The sequence below is a fragment of the Pseudopipra pipra genome, chromosome 10 (genome assembly GCF_036250125.1).
Source record: "Pseudopipra pipra isolate bDixPip1 chromosome 10, bDixPip1.hap1, whole genome shotgun sequence".
NCBI lineage: Eukaryota > Metazoa > Chordata > Aves > Passeriformes > Pipridae > Pseudopipra > Pseudopipra pipra.
Window position 1 is genome coordinate 18,402,364 of NC_087558.1, and position 9,539 is coordinate 18,411,902.

The 9,539-nt window shown below is 42.8% G+C and overlaps 1 protein-coding gene across 1 annotated transcript in view; it reads left to right on the plus strand.

Annotated features, from left to right (window-relative positions):
* Positions 1 to 3,516, plus strand: part of EPHA4 (EPH receptor A4) — a 106,497-nt gene extending 102,981 nt beyond the window's left edge. The window contains exon 18 of the mRNA XM_064666555.1: positions 1,066 to 3,516. The gene's annotated coding sequence lies outside the window, so the exon portion shown is untranslated. The remainder of the gene's footprint in view (positions 1 to 1,065) is intronic.
* The last annotated feature ends 6,023 nt before the right edge of the window (positions 3,517 to 9,539 follow it).

A 9,539-nucleotide genomic window follows, 5' to 3' on the forward strand; every position in this document is an offset into this window, starting at 1 on the left:
AGGTGAAATTTACAGTTTGATGGTGCTAAGACTGGTTCTTTAGTCTATAATATTTTGGTCTTGGTCTGCCCCTGACAGCAAATTCAGAAATGATTTAGTGGCTTTATATGTCAGACTTTTTTAATAATTGAGTTTATTCTAAAGCCAAAACAGTTCACTCAGTTGGACAAGTCACACTTACTGTATTGTCACTCACATCACTTTTTGTCACTTTTAACAATAACTTGATGATTTTGACCACTAACTCTCCTGCATTCCCAACTTTCTCAGAGAACAACATGTTCAAAATATGGAATGCTAAATTTGGATCCTGTCAAGTCATGACAGCTCAGTGTAAAGTGTTCTGCGGTATTACTTATAAAAGCTTTTCCATTTCAAGAAATTTAAGATTTCTTTAAAAAAAACTACTTAAACCAGCATGTTTTAATGTCATTTTGCCAGGCAACATAAGAAGTAGTTACTCATTTTAAAGACCTGACATTTGTACTTTCAGCAGGAAAAAATCTTTTGCATCTTAAGTGCAGAGATATTTCAAGTTTCCTCGCTGTAAATCTGTTGCATTCTGTTGAGATCATCTTTTTATCTAAAAACAAAATGCACCCAATTTTCTGGCCAGTTTATAAAATTGCTGTCTTGGAGTCTAGTAGTGGTAATTCAAAACAGTGCAATATTTTCCACACAAAATGGAAAACTGTGTCCCTATAGAATGAAAACTGTGAAGGCAGCTCAGATGCTGGTTTTTCAGCACTGCCACTGATGGTTGTGTTCCCTGTGATAAAATCTGGCCAATGAAGGGAATCCACTGGAATGTAATTTCAGCTAGAAGAGAGCAGATGAAAAAAAAAAGAGGTGGCACATGTAAATATAGATAGATAGGTAGGTTATATGTCTGTATATAAGATATGCCATGGAAGCAAGACTTTGAAATAGTGTGAGGGAAGCTGAGGAGGGACTGGCTACACACAGCAGGGCTTCTCCGGGAGATCCAGGAGTAGGGATTCGGGCAGGTCTGTGTGTCTGTCTTGGCACATGTGGTTTAATACATTTGTGTTCTTTTTTGTGCAGGGAAATGGATTTTGCTTTCACGGCCCCATAGCCTGTCCTGTTGATCGTATTGACCATGGAGGAACATGGACTAGACATGAAGCCTTCTGGATCCACAGTTGCGTCTTCCATAGCACTGATTCTGGAAAACACATGCTGAGCAGTCATCAGTCCCTGAAGAGAGTGTGACTTTTGCTTTCTCTATTTTTTTTTTTCCGGGCCACCCACTCTGTTGTTTTTCTCCACTGAGCGATAACTGACTCTTTAAGACTCAGCACCCAGTTGTCACTTGAGGAATGTACTGTGTCAAAGCCCTGCAGACTTCTGGATTTTTTTTCCTCCCCTTCTGCCTTCTCTTCCTACCTTCAGTTTTATTTATATATTTTGTTATTTCCTCTCCTCGTCTCCCTGGCTGTTACCGCTCCATCTCGGACAGATGCAGGTGATGGAGCACTACACATCTTACCAAGGACACCAGGCCAGGTGCCACAGCAAAGAACCCAGTTCCTGTGAGCTGCCTATGTACGTTGCTGAGGTGACATTTTACACTGAAGTTGCCATTGCAGTGATATAAATATATTTTTTTTTCCTTGAGTGGATAATGGATTATTGTCTCCTCTGAAAGGTGCGTATGTGTGGCTGTGTGCGTGTGTTTGCCTGCGAGGCACCTCGTGTGTAGAACCGCCTGTGAATGTGCTGAGAACACCTCTGGAAGCGCAGGAGTCCCCTGTCATATGAGAGTAGGCCCAATAGCTTGTGTCTGAAATGGTAGCAAGAACACACACGTTAAAAAAGTTTGAATTTCTGTATCTGTAAGTGTATTTTTTAGCTGCCACGCTAATGAGTAGTTCTGCAGCCTGAAACAGGAGCAATTTCAAGTTAGTTTTGGATTTACGGATTGCGGAATCTAAAGGGTGCTAAAGGTTTTTGTTAAGTGTCGTTTATTCGTACTAGTGCCCTGTTCATGACCAAGACCAACCAGTTTGCAAGTGGCAAGGTAATGGAGGCAACACCTGCATTTCCGTCCACTGGTAATCCTGAACTGAATTCTTAAGTAGCCTTTTTTATCTGCAAAAATAGGATTTTAAAGACTTGTTGAATGCGAACAAATATATGCAATTCTTCCATTCACAGAAGCACCTTGCTCTGTGTGCAAGCTGTGAAATCTTGTAATGTAATAATCAGAACACTTCCCTGGTTCCCAGCACAGATAAGGAACAAATAACGCCAGTAAAGTAACTGTAGTTAGCCAGGCAGTTGTGAAGTGTGTCCTGTTCCTTGTGCAGGTAATGGAGAGCAGGTGAAGTGCAGTAGAAAATGCTCTCTCTTCCATGGCCCGAGGAACAGTGCTGCAACTTACTGGTTCCTACCAAGGAAATCTTTCTGTGTTTGGAGAATCCACCCTAGTGTAGCGTAAGGTAGTTGGAGTGGAGCTGAGGGGAAGCACCCAGGGAACGTGGGGCTGCCAGAGTACTTGGAGTGGGGCAGGTGACGCTCCCCACTTGCTCCCTGGCTGCTGGGGGCCACCAGTGCAGCCCAGGTGGGACAGGGGCTGGCTCTGGCAGACGTTGGGCAGTCTGGATGTGCAGCCTTGACTGGAGCTGTGGTATCCTGAAGTCGCTTCTGCTTCCTCCTCCTTGCTGACCCTTGGAGCTCATGGAGCAGTAATTCTGCCTGCTCTGGCAGAGGAGGAGTGGCAGGGCTGTGGGAGGGAAGCAAAGGCAGCGATGCTGTTGGCTGGGCACGGGCAGGGCACCAGGAGGTGCCAGCTGTGCTGGGATGGGCAGCCACAGGCTGCTCCAGATGGAGCTGGGACAAGTGGAAGGCGAGTGCCACGGCACTGCTGCCCCTTGGGAGAGGAGAGGTCACTGCTGGCCTGTCTGACACGAGAAGCCTCTGTGTGTTAAGAAATTGTCCTGCTCACACACCACTGGTTGATGTTTGTCCGGGTTTTTCTTGCTGTGCTAATTTTGTGATGGATCTTATGTATTAAAAATATATATGTATAAAATACAAAAAGCTGGTAAGTAACCAGTGAACAGGACTTAAAAAGCAGTATTTTTCTTTTATGTGACATTTTCATAACCAGAAAAGAAAAAAAATCTGAAATACTAATCAGACAAATAAAAAGAGAGTGCATTTATTTTTTTGTATCACTGCAAGTATGTTGGAATATGCAAGGACTGTGGTTAAAATTAGAATGTATGAGGCATATTATAATTTAGTTCATACTGAAAAAATCTAACAGCATTTCTTGGTTCATGCATTTGAATGATCTCTGGGTTAGATATATAGATTTTTCTATTTTGTTTTAATTTGTAATTTTTTTCCCCCCTCCATGAATTTTAGGTACACATAACTTATGTCATTTATTTATGGTCTTTTATACCTAGTTTGTAAAATTGTAAAATAGCAAACAATGCAAACATTTGCATTTGAAAATAATAAAGTAGTTGCTGTACAAACCTGAAATGGACTATTTCTAATCATTGTATATTTGTTTAATGTAGAGTTTATTCACAACATATTCACAAGATACGAATACAGAATTACAGAGTAATAATTCTCCAAATCAAAAATCCTTGGCGTTTACCCCAAAGGGATTAATTCTCTTCAGCAGACTTCACAGGAATGCACTCCCAAAGTTTGTTTGAGCTGCAAAACTCCCACGAGTACCTTAAAGCTTGTTACTGTTCCTAGTTCATGTCCTGGACTGTGTGGTGTGCTGAAAGAGTTTGTGATGTGGGAAGGATGCTGCAGTCAGGCTGACCTTGTTAACAATATCAATCATTTCTCCTTGGAGACCAGGTAGTATCCATGGGCGCTGTGCCTGAACAGGGTCATCATCTTGTTTCATTTGCACAACTGGGATTGGCTGGGAATAGTGTCCCACCCCCGCTCCCTCATCTGGACCTTGCCTGAGACCTGACATCACCTTAACAGAAATCCTACAGTTTTCACAGCATCCTTTGGGCCAGGGTTTCACCTCTCATGACCTTACTGCTGACTTACTGCCCGTGTTGCTCTCCTTGTGGGCTGCAATTTGGGTCAGTGGACTCATGCTGGACACTTGTGGTCAAAGAGGGAGGTGGTGAAAGGTGTCAGGAGCAGCAGAAAATGGGGAGGGGCAGTTTGTGTGAAGAGAGCTCTAAGCCAGAGACTGAGCGTGGGTGTTGTGTAAAGGATGTTGCTGTGTGATGGTCAAACATGTAGGGGCACGAGCTGTGTATTCTGTGTGCGTGTGACGGCCTCACCTGTCACCTCTTTGCAGTGCAGTGCTTAGTTTGGGACACACAGGCTTCCTGGCACTCCTAACTGTCCAGATTACACATGTACGCCGTTCGCGGGGGCCACAGAAGAACTGGCTCGTCTAGAAATTTTCTTAAGATTTTGATTGAGCTATTTGAAGAAGATTTTGAAGCAAACTGTTCTTGAATTGGGAGAGAGTCCAGTGATGCCAGCAGAATGGTATCATACAGCCCTGGTCCCCAAAAGCCCTGCCAATAGCACTTTTTTGTACTGTAATTTAAAAGCAAGTTCGCTGTGTCCTTTTGTACCTGGGTGAGGAAGGCAGCCAACTGGATCTTTCATCTGGTGCCTGGATTCAGTCAGTCAGGTATTGATAGAATGTGTCATGGTGGAAAAATAGATTCCATTTCATATGCACAAAGATGTTTTACAAATTATTTAGTTTTATTGCAAAATGAAATAAGAAGCTTTACATCTTTTTTTTTTATGAAACAACTGTCTCAAAATGTCCAGTGAGGATTGAAAACTTGGGTCTTCTCCCTTCTTTTGCTGATTCTGTGCTCTTTTTCCCTGTTAGCTCCCAAATCTAAGAAATCATTGTATCGAAACTTTTTACCCCAATGGTTTAATTTGCTTCCAAGTGTATGGATTTTACTGAAAGATTTCCTTACCAAAAAGACATTTTCACTTTCCCTGCCCCTCACTCTTTCCACATGTCTGTAGAGTAGCATGAAGGAAACTAATCTATTTACATGTAAAGCCTATATATTTGCATCTCAGTGATGGTGTACATCCCTGCTCATGAGCTCAGCTTGGAGTAGTGCAATGAACAGACATGGGGGTCATTTAGACATGTCAAGAAAAGCAAAATTTTTTTTGACAATTGCAAAGGAAAAAAAAAAAGGCATGTTATGCTCTAAATCAACAACATGATTAAAACTAAAGCTGTGTTTGAGGCCTTGACCTCAGTTATTTTACCCTTTCCCTTGCAAGGAAGTACCCTTGGGCCATTGACTGATCCTCTATTGAATGGGTTACAGACCTCTGACATATCTTATTTCTGGCAGTGGCCCTGAACATAATTCTTTGTTTACAGAAGCCTCTGAGAAAGTTACATGAATATGTAGAGTTTTTCTTCAAAAAAGTAAAATTAAAACCTAAAGCATTCCATTCCAATCAGTTCAGTAAAATATATTCTCCATGGGTGGATAGAGAGAGTAGCCACAGGAATATGCTACATTAAGTTACTTTCATATGTATACATACATACATACATATATATATATATATATATATATATATATCATATCTCAGTAATCTGCTGTGGATTACTAGCCTGTAACCAGACCAACAAAAGATAATGAAATCCTTGTTTTTATAGAGCTCTTGAACTTACTCATGATTCTCTTCTATAAAATCTTATAATTAATTAAATGGGCTGAGGCTTTTTGACATTCATTTTTTGAAGACTGTTTTTAAAATGGGAAGAAAAAAAAAAAAAGCCCTGGTCAGCAAAACAAAACCACCATCAGGAACCCAGCTCTCCTCCCATTTCTACCAAGGTAACCTGCCTCCCCTGGGGTCAGTAACTAAACTCTGAGGGCTATTAGGCAATTACAGGTGCAGGTAGGTGCCTACTGCCAGGTTTTTAATGATGCTGTGGAGCTGCTTAGCAGAGGGGTGCAGCAGCTCATGTAATGAGCTCTCACTTCCCACTTGGATTTTCAGCCTTGCATTAAGCATCCTGCTGATGACATCCCAAAAGTCCATCCTAATCACCTGGGGCAGGGATTTTTCAGAAGCCAACCCTCACAGCAGGAAGCTGTGTAAGCTCAGAGAGGCTGGAAAGCTGCAGAGGGACCTGCTCTGCTGCTTTTGTGCCTCTCAGCCTGTTGCAAACCCTGCCCTGAGCCAGACACTGTGAGAAGTGCCCAAGGCAGGTCCTGCTCTTGCAGGCCCTTCTTACTTGGTGCCTCTTGTGGCCTGTACAGTCAGTCCTTCCTCACAACAACAATATCACTGGGATGGTGGCTTTCATGGGAAGTGGTATCCTGCCTCCTCCTCACCAGAAGCCGAGGTCTGACCAGGGCTTCCTGCCTTGCAACCTGAACAGAGCCCAAGGTGTTATGGACAGGCCCTTCAGTGGGTGAGGTGGGAGGTGAGTGTCCCTTGGGAGATGGTCTCTGAGCTCCCACTCATTTGAAGTCCAGGGTAAGGTCCTTAGCTCTGGAACAGCAGCAGCATTTCAGCTGTTCAGTGGCTGAGGCTGGGTGAGTCACATATGCTCTGAAAACACAGAGAGCTGGGAGGTGAGCAGGCATCAGAGATGCTGGTTTTCTGTAGGTTTAAATCCTAAAGTCCTTCAAGGATTCTGGCCTCAAATTTTCAGAAGTGCTGTGGAGGTCTGTGCTGTCTCATTGCCATGTGCCAGTGGGATCACCTGCAAACTCAACACTTACAAATTCAGTACAAGAATCCCCAGGGAAGCAATCCCCAGTTCATCTGCTGACTGCATTAACCTGTGTCTGAGACCTTACCTGGGACTTCCCAGCCAGCAGATTCACAATGTGTGACAAGAATGAAAGAGCATTTACTTTCACCTCTTTGAAAAATTGTTAAAATTCCCTTGGAAAGAAATGCTTCTGGGAACAAAAAAAGGTTAAAATTGAATGTTGATGTCCTTCCACAATTAAAGAGGCTGCTGGGTTGATTGAAGCAGCATAAATGAATGGCCTAGGAAAGGTAACACTGACAATAATAAGGAAATAAGTATAAATGAGGATCTGGTCCTGCGGGTGGTATGAACTGATCTCACTGGGAGTGCCCTGACTTGCATCAGCTTAAGGATCTAGTCCTTAGCTACGTGCCACATGAAACTTTAGGTAATTTTGTTTATATATTTCACCAGAAAATATATTTTAAAATGTGGTTTGGCAATGACTCAAGTGGTGATAGCACATTCAGGTGGGTCTTCTTGTCTGTTGATTTTTTTTTGTATGGCCATTACTCATACAAATATTTGAAGTACATGTTGAACAATATAAAAAAATGGTATCCAACAACAGACAAGAAGGATTTCTGTGGAGTCCTGCAACTCCTGGCTTTGTCAGCTTTGTTTTCAGGTTCATGTTATGATGGCAGATGGGTTTTGTTTGGCCAAATGGTTGAGATTGCAACACGCCATCCTCAGAGACCTTTTCTGTCATTTTTGCAGGCTCTCAGAGTGTTCCACTGTTTGCTGAAGAGGAGGGACATCTATGTGTCATTCACCCACTTTTGATCTCTAGCATGCACAGATGGAGGAAAGAAATGGAGAACTCAACAGCCCCCTCATGCCATTAAAGGAGTTTGAGCTTGGGCAGGCACACACAGACACAACCTGCTCCCCTCATCCAACAGCCCAAATGAGCAGCGGTGGCTCAGCTCTGCTTACGGGAGCCATGGGAATGGCAGAGCCAGGGTCTTTGCTGGCTTTGGTGACCTCTCCCAGAGGGGAAGCAGCCTAATAAGCTGGCTGTTGTATTTTCAAAAGCACCAGCAGGGCAGTGTTATTTCAAGTTTTGGAGGTTCACCCACAATGATGCCATTTGCTCCGTGTGCACTGGTGTGGTGGTTCCCACTGCACTGGAGGAGGCACAGAGAGGAGCCCAAGCAGTGGCTGTAACTGAGTATTTGCAGGAAGCAATTCCACTTTTCTGTGCCCAGGAACACTGCTTTCCTAAGTGTTACTAAGATTCAAAAACTGATGTCTATAAACTTTTCTTCCACAGGTGTTGCTTCACTTTTCTCCTGCTTTTGTCTTCACATCAGGGTGCAGCCTGGCAGGAGCTACTTTTGACTTACCCGGGGTTTTGGAGGTGATTAGTTTTGGAGCTAGTTTATCATCCTGAGCAGGTGGAAGAGATCATCAACAATTTTTAATCAGCTTTGAAAGTGGGTGTAGTTGATCCAAGAACAAAAAAGCATTCACCAACTGCTAAATCCAATCAACCGTGGGTGACTGATTACTTTTAGCTTTCTTAATTGATTGACTGTGACATTTCTATGAAGGAGCTATTCTGAAACCCAAGAAAGTCCACACAACTGTTTCAATTCTGGGAATAACTTGTAAGTGATGTGTTAAACCTGTGTTTGACTTCAACAGTACTAAGTATTATAAGTAAAATATACAGATGGGTGTGCAAGAGCTCTGCTGGATTAGTGGGTGGTTTTTTTCTCTTGCTTAGTAACAAGTTAAATGGTGGGAGGAGTAAGTTTATGGATCCTTAGAAAAAAGTTTGAGGGGTTTTTCCCAGTTAAAAGTTCCTGAAATATTGCCTAGTAGCAATAGATGTGGCTTGCCTGTGCATGGGCTTGCCTGTCCCAGGACCACCCTTAGGAGACAATTCAGATAGGCTTTGTAATACCACTGTTAGATTTTTACTGGTATTTTTACCTTGCTGGCAACTACTTTTATTTGCACAACTGAAAATGAACCTGTCAAGTGCTGAGGTACGGCTTCCACAGCAATGCTGCTGCCAGCATGTGTTCTAGGGCAAATCATTAATGACATTAGTCTTTTATTTTCCACACAATAAGACAACTCCAGCTGGCAACGAATGTGCATAATACAAGGATGCCTTTGGTATGATACAGAGCAACCTGTCAGAAGGTGACTCAGATCCAAACAAAGTATGAGCAGGACTCACTTATCGCCCTCCACTCTCAGATGTGTCTGCTAATGGGCTGAGGACTCTTGTGGGACAGATGGAGAGCTTTTAAAAAAATGCTTCTGAAGCTGTGTGAATTTTTGCCACAAGGGATCAGAGTCCCTGGGAGCAACCAACTTCCCTGTAAAGCGCAGGCTTCTTCCTGGGTCAACCTCTTTTCTCTAAAGTATTGTAACAATAAGAATTTCCTTGGGAACATTTTAATAAATAAATAATCTCTTTTTGTTATAAAACAACATAAGTCAGTCACATCAATCTGTCCCTGAGCTTGGATTGAGAGTTTGGGTGGGACTGATGATGTATAAAAATGACAGAGATTTATTCTCTGGGGCCACTTTGTACTTGTGAACAGGGGTAGTCTGATTAAGAAAAAGGGCAAACACACTGCTGACATTGCATCTTTTTGCTTCCCTCACTTTCAGCCATGTTATTTTAGCTTCCATCTGTGGGAAATGCAACTGGTTACCTTCACCATGATCTTTGCAAGGTATATGAAACCACTAGTGGTCAATGTGTATCTAGCTTTTGCCAGGTGTG